This window comes from Acomys minous, assembly GCF_964271855.1.
Source record: "Acomys minous genome assembly, chromosome: 17".
Lineage (NCBI taxonomy): Eukaryota > Metazoa > Chordata > Mammalia > Rodentia > Muridae > Acomys > Acomys minous.
The window spans coordinates 29748593-29755714 of NC_140500.1; the positions used below are offsets into that span (position 1 = coordinate 29748593).

At 51.3% G+C, this 7122-nt stretch overlaps 1 long non-coding RNA gene across 1 annotated transcript; it reads right to left on the reverse strand.

Annotated features, from left to right (window-relative positions):
* Positions 1-1552: 1552 nt before the first annotated feature.
* On the reverse strand, positions 1553-3901 carry LOC311588347. Its single transcript, XR_014776169.1, has 2 exons — positions 3510-3901; positions 1553-1901 (listed from the first exon to the last, which is right to left on the reverse strand). It is a non-coding gene; the product is annotated as an uncharacterized lncRNA (long non-coding RNA).
* Between the last annotated feature and the right edge of the window lie 3221 nt (positions 3902-7122).

Below are 7122 nucleotides of genomic sequence, written 5' to 3' on the forward strand. Positions count from 1 at the left end.
GTGGTATTTTGGTTCACCCCGAAATGATCACTCACGACAGAGTGGCCAGCCAACCTCCCCAGTGTTTATTCTGTTTTCTAGCTTCTTTCCTGTTCTCCTTCCCCCAGGCAGCCCCTCTCTTCCTCTTTCTGAGTCTCCAGTAGCCAAGCTTGCTCAGACTCTCCGTGTCCCATGGTTGGTTTACAAAGTACTAGGGACAGCACCCAGGGCTCCGGGCATGCTCAGCAAGTGCTCTGCACAACCGAGCCGCACCCCCAGCCCTGCAATGGAAGCACAGAGCCTGAATCCTTCTGGAACTGGGAGGACTCCTGTCCTGTCGACAGTGTGGACTTCTGACCGTGGGGAGATGCTGGACGGTTCCGCTCCAAAAGCTGCAGTCAGTGTAAAAGGGTTTCCGCGGAAGATCACATGAGCCGAGCTGACTTCTCAGTGCTGGGGTTGGGCTGGGGTGTCTCACATTGATTAGGACAATATTCAAGAGTGTAAAGTCGGGGGGGGGGGGCTCAGGTCTAATTCTACAGGAGACCACAGTTCATTAGCTCTGTGACGTCAGACCAGCGGCTTGGTCTCTCTGAGCTTTGTCAGTTTCCTTGTCCTTACGTCACTCAGCTTGGAGGGGCAAGTGATGAAGTAATGGTAGTGAAATGCACAGTATGGAACCTGCCCTGTTACGTCCTCTGTGACTGGTGGCATGGGCCTCTTCCCAGCGGGAGTGTCCCCTCCCACAGCCCTCTCATTCTCTCCTGGAGTTTTCCCCACTGCATGCGGCCATCACTGTTAGTGTGTGTCTTACCCGAGGGCCCTTGTCACAGTCTGTAGCTGCTTGGCGGACACACTGAAAACCAACAGAGCCCTTCTTCCCCCTCCCCTATAGATAAGAAAAAGCAAAGCTCCGGTGGGTAACGCTCCAGTGGGTGAGGATAGCACTGAGGTTGCGAATTCATGGGACCACCAGAGCCCTGGTCCCCTACATCTTAGCGGGTCACATTTCTCTAGCCGCAGAAAGCCCGCTCTGCCCTCTACTGGGTAAACCCTGAAGGAGGCGGCGAGTCCATGGACATCCCAGGGAGTCCTGTTCTTCAAACAAAGTGCAGTGCTGGGTGGCCAGAGGACCAGGTGAGTGGGGGGGGGGCGGGGGCAGGGCCAGGGGCAGCGAGGCTGGGCTGGTGAGGTTGGCTAGGTGACTCATCTGTACCAACAGGCTGGTGAGACATAGAGAAACCCCGGTACAGGAAGATGAAGCAGGATATCAAGACTGGGGGTTCTTTGAAACAGTCCGCTTGCCCCAGAGTCGGGGGCCCATGGCTGCTGCTAGCAGAGCTGGAGGCCTGCTGTGACCCCGGGCTGACGTGGAGCCGGCTCGCTGGAGCTTCATTTGACTCATCTGACAGATGAGGATAGGACCTTTCCTCCCGCAGTCCTCGGGCTGGGTTTGAGGCTCCAGCATCCCTTTTGTGGTACTACACATGGTACCGGCAAGGACCCCGCGCATGCTCTCTTGAGACTTTCAGCTCTTCTCTGCTACATCACATACTGAATGGGGTGCATGTGCTGTAGAAGAGGACAATCTACTGTATTTAGGGAACAGTGACGTGGAAAAATATCCGTACATATCCAGTACAGATGCCACCTTTGGGCCTGGAGGTGAGGAAGGCCACCCAAGGAGTGCTATCTCATTGGCTCACTCTGAGGAGAAAGGGACAGGATATGAGCAGCAAGCACAGGTCCGGGCTCCCAACAGGGGAGCCAATAACATCCTAGAAACTGCTCCCTGTTTGCCTTTGTGCCCACAGGACCCGGTCCTTTCGAAGCATTGTGGAGGACCCGAGAGAAGTGCAGGAACAGAGAAACTGCTTGAAGCTGCCCTGGTCTTGTTATCAGAAAAACATGCTGCCTCTGCGCTGGCCAGGGGAGAAGCACAGAGAACAAAGGAATTAGCAAATGTATTTTCACAGATTTAATTAGACCCTCTGCACCATTATGACTTAATTTAGGCCCTTTAAAAAAAAAAGTTGTTTGTTTGTTTGCTTCCAGACTGTGATACAGATGAAATGAGTGACAATCCGCGTTAACCGCAGGCTGATCAAAACCCCCTGGAATGTTTGCTGAAGAACAAGCCCGGGGAGGTGGCCCACGAGGAGCCCTATCATGAGCCATCAGCACAGGCCAGACCTGACGGAGTCTGGGAGACATGCCTGGCAGCCCAGGGGCCCTGAGAGCTTTCTAGGGCTTCCAGGCTGCTCACGGTGAGGGGGGGGGGCCAAGTGGGTAGCAGTATGCTATAACCACCCCTACCATAGCCACGATTCGGCCCTAATGTAAAGTTTTCTTTGTAGACAGATTACATGCACTTTAACGAGGAGTTTATACTATCAAATGGTCTGCCTAGAGCTATAAGAGGGAGCCCAGACTAATCTCTGTTGAACGGACAAAATGGTTTCCTATAAGTAGGAGGTAGATGAGGTTTTGGTACTGCCCTGCCCCTCTCTCTTTCCCCCACTTTTGTCACTCCTCCTCCCTTTTCTTTGTGGTGCTTGAGGTGGACTGCAGCTCCTTTTACATGTTAGGCAAAGTGCTTAAGCACTAAGCTACATCTCAGCCTCTGATGGAATTTTCTTAAGTAAGGAAATCCAGGAAATATTTCAAATAGGCATCAAAACCTAAGATTTATCCATATTGACAACCTCTAACCCATCAACCAACCAATCAACAGACTAGCCGACCAGTTGAGCCATCAACCAACCACCCAACCAACTGAACAAACTACTAACCAAGCAAACAACTAATGGAACAACTATTAATCGACAACCAACTAACCAATGGATTGAACAACCAATCCACCAATGAACTAACCAACTGAACAGCCAAGCAGTCAACCAAGCAATCGAGCAACCAATTAACCAACCAATAGGGTAACTAACCAACCGTACAACCAATCATCCAACTAACTGAGCCACCAATCCACTAACCAACTAATTAATAACCAATCCACCAACCAACCGAATAGTCAATCAATGAGCCAATCAACCAATCAACCTAGCATGCAAGCAACTAAGTAACCAATAACCAAGACTTGTAAAATCACTAAACGAACTTTTCACTGAGTTGAAAAGAAATCCCGTCTTCCTGTGTTTCTGTTCTTCATCACCTTTCAACCCCCTGTAGTGTCCGCTGCTCCTCAGAAGCCCCCTCAGCTGGGCCACTCACCACTGCTTCTTTTCACTCCTCTGGATACTGCTGAGCAGGGCCCCTCTGTCCCTTGCACTGCTGACCACACGTTCCTCATCTGTAGCCAGTGCCCAAACGGCATGGCTGCTGAGTCACAGGTGGACGGGCCGAGTCCCGGCTATCTGACTCTTGGGGAATCATATATATTTTTTTCTTGATCCTCCACTTTTCCAGGTGGAAATTGTCCACCTGGGTCCAGCCAGCCAGTAAATTCCTTGGGTTCTTTGCTCTAAGTTCCATCCCCACCACCACATTATCCTGCCATGGTGGTACATACATACTTGTGATCCCAGGATGTTGGGAGTTGTAGACAGGGAGATTAGAGGTTCAGGGCCATCCTTGACTACATATTGAATTTGAGGCCGGTCTTGATTCTATGAGATCCTGTCTCATATAAAAAAAACAAAAACAAAAACAAAAAACAAAACAAGCAACAAAACAAAGGCCACGCCTGCATGTTGCTGGGCATCTGTAGCAGCAAATCGAGTGCATTTGGGTTTGGGGAAGGGGAGGCAGCCTGGGAAGGATTACTATGCAGTCTCAGGCTGGCTGCCCTCATTTTTTTTTTTTTTTTACTTGCCTGAATCTCTTGGCCACTTGCCTTTGGTTTTCCTTAGTCTCCCCACTTGCCACTACCTGCCATGATCCCTATGAAGAATGCCTGGACTGGCTGTGGTTCCTGAGAGCCACTGCTCAGGCTTCAAGTGCCTTGTTCTTCCCTCCCACGTGACCTGGGCTGCACAGGAGCGTCCCTGGTTGGGCACTGACCTTGCCTTCCCTCGTGCTCCCCACACTAAATAAGTATATTATTTACAAAATATTGCTATCACCTAGAAAATATCTCCCCAGGAAGAATTAAACAGTGACACATTAAAACCTTTTTAAAATGCAGGCATGCATCAGCTGGCCACACAGACCTGGTGGACAAACAAGTTAGTGGGGCTTCTGGGCAACACTGGCTCTCTTGAAAAGCAGGGGCCTGTACATTTGGGCATATCCAAGGGTCCTGATGCTGGGACAGCTTGTACAGTTGCTGGTGGAGGAAAGAAAACTGCCTAAGACAGTGAGGGTGTTTTGGAAGTCTGGAGAGAGTGGGGGCTGGGAAGGTAGTTCAAATGGTAAAGTATTTTTGCAAGGAAGAGGGTTCGATTTCAACTTCGAGAATCCACTTAAAAAAAAAAAATAACAGCTAGGCATGGTGGTGTAGGCTTGTAAACTCAGTGTCTGGGAAGGCAGAGACAGGCAGGTCTTTGGGGGTTCTCTGGCCAGTCAGTCAACATAGCCATGTCAAGCTCCAGGCTAGTGAGAGACGATGTTTAAAAAAAAAAAAAGTAGCCAGGTGTGGTGGTGCATGACTTTAATCCCAGCACATTAGAAGCAGATGATGACAGATTTCTGTGAGTTCAAGGTCAGCCATCCTGGTCTATGTTTCAAGTTCCAGGTCAGATAGAGTGACACAGAAGAAGAAGGGGAAGAGGAGGAGGAACAGAAGGGTGGGGTGGGAAAAGGACACCTGAAAAACAAAACCCAAGACTGACCCTCTGGGCCCCCTGTCACACACACACACACACACACACACACACAACACACAGACACACACACACACACACACACACACACACACACACACACACACACGAAAGAGAGAGAGAGAGAGAGAGAGAGAGAGAGAGAGAGAGAGAGAGAGAGGGAGGGAGGGAGAGAGAGAGTCCATAGCAGTAGGCTTGAAACAGGTTGAAAATGACCACTGGAGTCTGTACACCCTTTGACCTTTGACCTTTGACCTATACAGTTCCACCCAAGCCTGGAAAATCAGTTGCTGCCATGTTCTTACAGACAGGGATGCTGAGGTGCAGGGTCGGCATGGCCTCCAGGGAGCTGGATGGGGTAGTTGGGTAGCCCAGCTGGAGCCCTGACACCCCTCACCTTTCCCTAGCTGTGCACAGCTGTTTCCTCAGCTCCACATGTCTTCTTGCTGGGGGTGGGGTGGGGGTGGGGTTTGAGGAAAATCCCAGCCTCAGAATAGCATGTGATACTAAAGAAGGTAATGAAGAAGAAGTAGGAGCAGAACATCAGTCTTTGCCACTTCCTGTAGGTAATGAGGTCAGAAGGAGGTCACCATTAGGCCTGCGAACACACCCTCCAGGCCCCTGTCCCTCCAGTGAATAAGTCTGCTTGCTAGGCTAAGCTGCTGCAGGCTGGGAGCCTGGTGACAAAGCAGCTGTGACCCCATCCCATTAATCTCCCGACCAGTGTAAGATTGTTTAGGGGAGGGCATGATGGTCAGGGTGCGTGTGGAAGTGTAGAGGAGAAAGTTATTTTTTGGACAATGGTTTAGGGGCCGTCTTTATAGAAAGGGGGACATCTGAGCTGGGCCTTGAGGGGTGAAATATAAGGTCATTGGAGTATCACAGAAAGAACAGTCTCCCAACGAGAAGAGCACGAGGCACCAGAGTGGAAACCATGCTGGGTGGGGTGTGGATCTGTGCCCGTGCTGTAGCAGGGTGGCAGGAAGCTGGTGAATCCAGTAGAGGTCAGGGTTCAAGGAAACCTGATGGCTGAATTAAGGAGTCCCATGGGGGAGCAAGGGCAGGAGTGGCCTTTACAGAGCACCGATGGAGAGAGCAAAGCTGGATATTATCACACAAAAGGTCCAACCAGCGCTAGGCATGGCCAGGGGAACGCACTAGTCCAACGCTTAGGCAGGGACTGGGGACCGGAAGGCACCTGGTTGCACTCTTTTTTTCTTTTTTTTGGTTTTTTTCAAGACAAGGTTTCTCTGTGTAGTCTTGGCTGTCCTAGACTCGCTTTGTAGTCCAGGCTGGCCTCGAACTCACAGCGATCCACCTGCCTCTGCCTCCTGAGTGCTGGGATTAAAGGCGTGCGCCACCACGCCCGACCCTGCTGGTTGCACTCTGAAGGGACACCAGGTTACCAGCTGTACTACTAGTGTCTTCCGTCCAGTGCTACCCACCTTCCTCACTCTCAGTCACTCAAATTCCAGGATAGAGAAATGGCCACTGCTCAGCTCCAGGGAGCCATGGCAGTAGGCAGAAATGGATTCGTCCTTGGATTCGTCCCAGGCCAGTGTCCTCAGTCTGATTGACAACCCATTTCCTACAGCTGTGCCACACCCTGGAGGCCGGCAGGCCAGGGCTGCTGGATAAAGTCAAGGCAGAGAGAGAGGGGCTAGCCCAAGCTCCCAGGACAAGGACAGGGTAGCCACTACCCTCCCAGGCTGTGCCTCCAGGCTATTGCTCACAGAGGGCTGGGACTAAGAGCACAGCACATCACACGATCATGATCTTGTATAATTCAGGTTCTGCAGACGAGGAAACTGAGGGTCCCACAGTGCTGCACGGTGCTGCCTCACAAGTCTGAGAATAGACTTGGATCGAGGCCACGGCAGAGCCTGGTTTGCCAAGGAGGACAGACGAAGACACAGGCCCCTGGAGAGAGTCAGTATTTCTCTCCTGAACCGGGCAAATGGCTTGCAAAACTCCACGGTCTAAAGAGGGGTTTTTGCAATAGAGCTATTGAGACAAGGCATGGGGACCACAATGCTCTGGGACTCATTCTTAAAAAAATAAAAAATAAAAATTTCCCCTCTTTTGATAAATAATACAGAAGCCCAGCCAACCTCCAGGCAGTCAGAGGAAGGCCCCCCCCCCCCCCCGCCCCTGCGCCTCCTTCTCCCCCTCACCCCCCCGCAGCCATGCCACCCCCATTCCCTTGGCGCTTTCCCACCCCCTGCAGCACCTACTTCCTTCTGGCTCAGGAGAGAGGCTGAGGCCTGCACCCTGAGCTGGCCCAGGTACCCCAGTTGTTTTATGGATGGGTCTGTCATGAGTCAATATGATGACGTTTCCTGTGAGAACTTTATTTCCCTGCATT